Here is a 7,465-nt window from a genome sequence, read left to right on the forward strand (position 1 = left end):
ATTTATATATTTATATAAACTAAGATGTGTTGGGCCAGCGAGATACCTCAGCAATCTAAAGCGTCTGTTTAGCCAAGTTTAGGCAAGCACAGGGACAGCAGTTCGATACCCCGCACCACATGTCACACCAGGTCTGCCACAGTTGGTAGCCAACTGAGCCAGCCAGAGTCTGGGCATGTTGTTCATGCCTATAATCCCAGCGCTAGGGAGGCTAAAAGCAGGAGGATCACCTCAAGTCCAAGCTGCATAGTGAGACCCTGCAACAACCAAATATATTAAAGAAAAAAAGATATTAAGATGTATTATGCACACATACTAACTCCATATAATGAATGTAAGCAGTATGTACTAGTAAAAAATTAAACTAAAAATGTACTTTTAAATTATATTCTATCATTTCCAAAATTTTGCATGTATTAACCTATTTAAACAATGTGTTGGCTACTTTTCTCTCATTGTTGGAACAAAATACTCATAACCAAAATTAAGGAAGGAACAGGTTTATGGAAAGGTTTATTTAGTTCACAGTTTGTAGAGGTTTCATCCACAATCAGCTGGTTACAGAGCAAGGTAGTATGGTGAAGGGCAACAGTTCTGGGTGGCAGAAGACAGCAAAAGCAGCAAGAGCAAGCGGGGAGGGGAAAGCCTCCTTTACTCCCTTATGTTGTAAGCAGGCTGGCACCCCCAGGGTGGGGGTAGCACTCACACCATCTCAACTTGCTCGGGATGATGATGTTTACAAAGTAAGTACTATGGTCCCTTGCTGAGTTGTTTAGTTAAACTTCTAAACTTCTCAAGTTGATCCAATGTATCAATCATTATAAGCATCTATTTGGGTACATTTTAGTTTCAATATTATTTTTAAATGAAGTCAAACCAACAAATTTTTCCTTGATTGAAAGATTACATCATTAAGTACCATATTGGACAAATCCCCAAGATCTAGCCCAAAGTGACCTTTTCTATTTTACACATATATATTATTCTCTTCCAGGATAAAACTGAAGAGGAGCTTTCCCTTCCAAAAATAAGAACCTCATATTTACAAACTTTTTAATATGCACCTTCTTCAGTTTGAGATTTCAATTTGTTTAGCTAAGTCAAATAAAAACACACAATGAAATGTTATCAAGGGCCAAAGTAATATATATATATCAGTTAAAAGTTCTCATCATAGTGTTAGTTTCTTTCTCTTGCATTTTCTTACATTTTCTGTTGTATTCTACTTTCCCCTCAACCCTTGCCTATTTTTATTCATTCACTATTACTCTATAATATTTATTTCCTCATTATTCATTCATCTACTGTCACTCTGCTTATTCTTAATTTCTCCCAAGCCTCAAGTATTTTCCTAATTGAAATCTCTATTGGTACTGTATTTCTCCCTTTTAGTTTTGAAACTCCATAGCCCAGGAGTTCATATGAAATATTACATTTCTAAAATGGGTAGATTGTGGTTGTGCTCTCATCTGGAACTAAGCATATTCGAAGACCTTCATTAAATTCATATGTCCTGCCATTAAGTGGGAGAGCATAGTTGCTTCCTTCTCAGCATTTCCTTGGACAAGCAGTATGTCTGCATTTAATTAGAGCCTAATGCCTCTGTCTCTATCCAAGCTGGAGATATTTTCAAATTCACCATGAATTTTTCAAAATAGGGTGGCTTGTTACAAGGCTTATTTCTAGTCAACTTTTATTTTGGTATATGCTACATAAACTATAATAGAGTGCAAATATAGGAGAATAATGAAAGGAGCTGTAGTATTAAAAATATATGAGGAACAAATATTACCATCGATAGTAGGGTATGATACTTGGATTCAGTGGTAACATCAATGACATTGTGTTGTTTTAAAATATGGTTTCCACTATTTTATCTATACATCACCTTTTAAATAAGCCATCATATTTGAGGTGAGAAGTAACAAGAAATTATGATTTTCTACATATAATATGAATTTGATGGAAACTGCTACACTGAAAGGTATGTGACCAGATAAGCAGAAAGCAAAGATAACTAAGGTTGATTAAATTTAGGTAGTGTAAATAGACTAATACCGTAACTCTTAGGTGTGAATGAAGTTTTTTTCCTACCATTCATTCATTAGCTTTTTTGTTCTTCTCACCTATGAACTTCATGAGTTCAATTTTGAATGCAGATCATCTTTTGAATAAGTGATGATTACATAGTAGAAAATTGGCAGCCTTGCAAATTAAGTTCATTTCGCTATGCAAATCTAAATGCAGACTTTTTTTTCCTTCTAATTTAGAGGTGGTTCATGGCAGCTGAAGAATTGGAAATAGATGAATACCTAAATCTAAATTGTTCTGCATGAACTCTAAGTAATCCTTTGCCCCAGGTTGCCTGTCTAGATATTCGTAGTCACTCTCCATTTTAACTCTCACACAACTGAACCTTTTATGTATGACCTACTGACACATCAGTGTTTTGGACAGGCAAGGAAGCACAGCTGAATGTGTAATGGGGAACTATATTCTAATTTCTAAGAAAGAATCCCACTAGCATCTTAGGTTTTCCACTCTGTAAAAATGCTTTCATTGACAATAAGCACAAAACTGCTTTTATTATATTTTTCTTCAATGGCAAGTCTTAGTGAAGGAAAACGTGTATAATTGAAAGGACATTTGGGTTCTTCTTCTAATGATTACCTTTGCTTTATAAATAATGGAATTAAAGACCAAAGAGATAATTGGACTTGCCTAAACTGTCATGACTTCATGAAGGAAGAACTTGGAACAGAATTTAAGTCTCCATGTTTTTATTTTAATGTTGTAAACTCAGTAGCAAAGTGTATAATTGAAAGGACATTTTGGTTCTTTTTCTAATGATTACCTTTGCTTTATAAATAATGGAATTAGAGACCAAAGAAATGATTGGACTTGCCTAAACTCTCATGCCTTCATGAAGGAAGAACTTGGAATAGAATTTAAGTCTCCATGTTTTTATTTTAATGTTGTAAACTCAGTAGTAGAAAGCATCCAAGAGAAAACATTAGCAGTAAAACAATATTCTTATTCTTGGGCTATAGTTACAGAATTAATGTAAATCACAGAAAACTTCTGAGATATATCTGAAGAGTTCAAAATCTCACCGTTTGGTACATGTAATGTGTGTGCTAATATGGTAATATTGCTTTTTTATTGATATGCCATTCAGATGACTGCTTTAAGATTGTTTATTTTAAGGACATGGAATGTTTTACTTTTTTATGTTATTGGCAATAGCAGAGAATGCTTTCTTTTCTCTCCACTATAACTGTGAAATTCCATCCAGTAAATCTGTCCCAGGGAGTTGGGAGAATCACCCTTGCCTTCATCTAATAACAAGGGCAATAATATCTGGTGAGATATTTTTTAAAAATTGGTTGCAGGCAAGATTCTATGCTACTATTATCCTGGAACCAAACAGCAGAGAGACAAAAATATGTCTATGATGTCCAATTGTATTTCGGCTGGTCCCTAAGTTCATACAACAATAAAAAGACTGATGCTCATGTAAGTTGATGCTAACCTAAGGACATTGGAATAATAGAGCAAGAGAGAATGAGTCTGGGAATCTCTTTGATATTTAACTACCAATTTTTAGAGAACCTGATCTTTTATTGGTTATTCCAAAATAATGTCTGATTTCAAGCATTATAGCCTACTGACCATAATTTTTTCTTATCATAGTTGTATGAGTCACTTGAAATGTTTGCCATACCAAATGGATTAGCTAATTTGAATAATGAAGAAGATATGTTATTTTTCCCCATACTTCTCTCAACAGAAGGCAGTTTTATCTCTTTCTTCCTATCCAAAACATAACAATTAGGACAGGGACATCTTAATGATTTGAGGGAACTTAGGAGAACCTCTTTGAAGTAGAAAGCATGAATGGAATATGATCTATGACTCGTGGGTGAAATGTGTTTTAGCCAGTGTTCAAGTATCTTCATGGTGCTACTCCAGGATCATCATTCATAACATTTTTATACAAATGGAGCATCCAAACTATTTGTTCTGTTCAGAGAAAAGGGAGAGAGGTGGAGTGAATGAGTAGATAACATGTCAAGAATGCACGAGCTATGTGAGAAACTCTGACTCAGATGAGAGAGACATGAAGAAAAATATGCTGATGAGAATAAAACGAGAGTGAAAAGGAATGAGTTTGAGGAGAATGCCATACAGTACCTATTCATACAGGAGAGATGTGTATCCTATGTATCTACATTCATAAAGATGATAGATTTGAGGCATATCAGTGAGAAGAACCTCAACTGCTGTTCTTAAAATCTCCAATATGTTCTCTCATTGGCTTTTACATCCATTTCTCACTGTCATCCCCAAATCCATCTCCTACCATGGATTAATAGTTGTCATTAAAAAAAAAGAAGTCAGATGATATTGCCACCTTGATTGATAATGTGAGAGGTCATTCCTGTGTACTTCACTTTTCTACCACAGGACATGAGCTAACTTTTACTTGCTTCTCTGTCCTCTGCCTGCTCTTAAACCCCATCTCCTATTACTCCATTCTCTAAAAAAAGTTCAGTTTTTTGATCCTCTTTGCTTTCCCACAAAAAGTTTTTTTAAAAAATGGAACTAATAAACTCACTGTTTCTTAACATGGAATATTCTATATTCTGGGCTGTCATGGAATTTAGATGTCAGTTTCCTCAGTTAGGTCTTTCCTGAGTATTTGATTAAATTACCATGCCCCAGTACCTTATGTCATGGTATGACATATTATTTTATTTTATTTGTAGAAAATATAATTTTGATTATTTTTACTATCTTTCCTATTCCTCTGTCCTGTTTTTTGCCATTTTCCATGCCCTACACTTCCAAAAAAAGCTTTGATTGGTACACAGTAGGTCCTCATTAGGTACTTAATGAGGAAATCAATCTTATACATTTAACTCTGATATTCCTTTGCTAGTAATCTCAGCTCTCAGGATTCACCCAGCAGTGATGGTGGCAGTGGTGGTGGTGGCACAGCAAAGCGACAAGAAAGATAAAAGAGGCTTTTATTGCGGACATAGGAAGACCATAGGGAAAGACACAAGGGAACCCTCCAGGCACAAACAGTGGAGGACAGCTATATTTATAGGTACCTAAAGGGGGAAGGACCTTGTGAGGCGAGGTGATGACGTTGTGATGGCTCATTGGAGATCATCCTGAGAGGTGAGGTAGATCATCGTGAAACAGAGTGGAAGGGACAGAGAGAGTGCTGGGAAGAAGAGGTAGGTAGTTGTTCTGGGCACAACGCCACCTTGTGGGAGACGCCATGGTGATTCAGCTGGTTTCCACATGGGCCAGACCCATCATTCCCATCTTTGGTTTGTTATAAAGGGGTGCTGACTCTCTTAGACTGCTTCCTGCGGAACAGGTGCATCATCATGACAGTAATGGGTTGGTCCGAGGTAGAAGCTGGTCCCAGGCATGTCAGTCAGGGTGAGAATCTCTTTGGTAGTAAAAGTATGAATCCTGAATTGAAGAAACCTTGACAAAAGTTTAAAAAGGCAAGGTGCTATGAGTAAAAGTATTATTATAGTAATTAGGGGGCCCAGAAGAGGGATCACATGAGAAGCCCATAATGCAATTGTGTCACTCCCAGCAGAACCATGGTGAGGGAGCAGGGTTAGGATACCTTGGTTCTTGGCGCTTCTGTTCAAGCCAGTTATGAAAGTGTTTTACCTTGTCCGTGACTATCCTAGACTCATTTATGAAGTAATAACATTCTCTACCCAGCATGGCACAGGTCTCCTCCCCACCCCTTTTTCAGCTGTCAGGACATCAAGGGCACAGAGATCTTTCAAAGATAAATACGCAAGACTATTGATTTGGTTTTGAAGTGAATTAATGGTAGGTGTTATCTCTCTTTTTTTGGTGTAAATCTAGAGAGAGTTGGTGATAGAGATTTGTGGTATGAATAGCTGTGCCTAGTCCTCCTGCTCTGAGCCCCACTGCAAGAACTAAGAGGATGCTCACTCCAGTGAGGACTGAGACATGAGCAGCTCTTTTTATTTTAGGGAGGTGGATTCATGGTGGCTCAGACAGGAGATGTGTTTCTATGGTACATTGTGAATTTGAAATCATGGTTGGTACCAAAAGGACAAGTGTACAGGATCCTGTCTGTTTTGGAGGAAGGCAGGTGTAAACCCCCGTTTTACATCCTATAAACCAACCTTTAGATGGGTAAGCTGCCTTGTCTTTTGTGTGTGTAATATACTCAGCACAGTGGGGAAGATCTTGTAATTGAAGTGAGTAGTTTTTAGATTGAGAGATCAGACAAGTAAGATTAGCTGACCATTGTTGAGAGTTATGAATAGGTAGGGGGCCTACTATGGCAGGATTAGGTGGGAAAGATAGATGAGAGGTATTCCAGAGTGTGGGAGCTGCTATGTAGAGGTCTTGCTTGTAGGGGATGCAGAGCCAGCATTCTGTGAGATTGGAGGTGTGAGAGAGAGTGTCATAGGCATGTGACAGAAGTTGAGGGATAAGAGGAATGATATTTTGTTGTAGTACATATGAAGAGGAGTCTGGGACTTTGATAATAGGAAGTGGAGATATGAGTTGAGTTTTTATTTTCATAAAATTGCCATAAGGTATCTACCATATCAGTATTATGGAAATAAGAGTCCCCAGGTTCTGCCCAAGAGGAGTTCAGGGCTTGATGGGTTGATGATTGAAAATGTTACCTATCTGGCATCAAGCCAACCAATAAACCAGACTGAAATAAGTGGATCTGTATCTTTTAAGGTCTCTCCATACTTATTTATACCTATGAATTTATAGCCCTCAGTGTCACAACAGAAGATATTGGCATTCACACATTTCCACTGGCAGAGTGAGGGACATCTGGGAGTGATATATAGGCTATCCAGGTAACAACCTATTCCTACAGGTGAAATACATTTTGAACCCAGTCTTTATGTGTGTCACCTTCTCCTCTTCATGTCACTTCCCAGGTATCTCCCACATGTCAAGTTTGTTGGATTGCTACTAGCCAACAATAAGGGATATACAAGGCACTTGGGCTTAGAGGGAGTAAAATTGTAAGAACCTATTATCCCTTGATCTGACAGAGAAAATGTTCTGGTATAAATGGGCTGTGTAGCTGAAGGTGGGCTAGAGTAGGGAGTAAGAAGAGCATGAGACTCAGGAGTTGGAGCATATCTGAGAGTAGTTGGTTTCTAGCAACCTTATAACAAACAGTCAAGGGTTGGAATCCCAAAAGCTGCTGCAAAATATAAGAGTGTAAAAGCTACATTCTGTGGCACCTGAAAGCCATCTGGGCAAACAGTCTGGAGTCCAGTGGTGAATGAGATGAACAGTAGAGAGTACAGGATCAGGAACCAGATGGAGAAGCAATACACAAGTTATGGATTTTTGAGTCCTTGGTTAGGCAGAGACACATAGGTGACAGGAGCTGTGAGGAACACTCCGGAGAGGTGGGGTT

The sequence above is a fragment of the Octodon degus genome, unplaced genomic scaffold, assembly GCF_000260255.1.
Source record: "Octodon degus isolate 3935 unplaced genomic scaffold, OctDeg1.0 scaffold00081, whole genome shotgun sequence".
In the NCBI taxonomy this organism is placed as follows: domain Eukaryota; kingdom Metazoa; phylum Chordata; class Mammalia; order Rodentia; family Octodontidae; genus Octodon; species Octodon degus.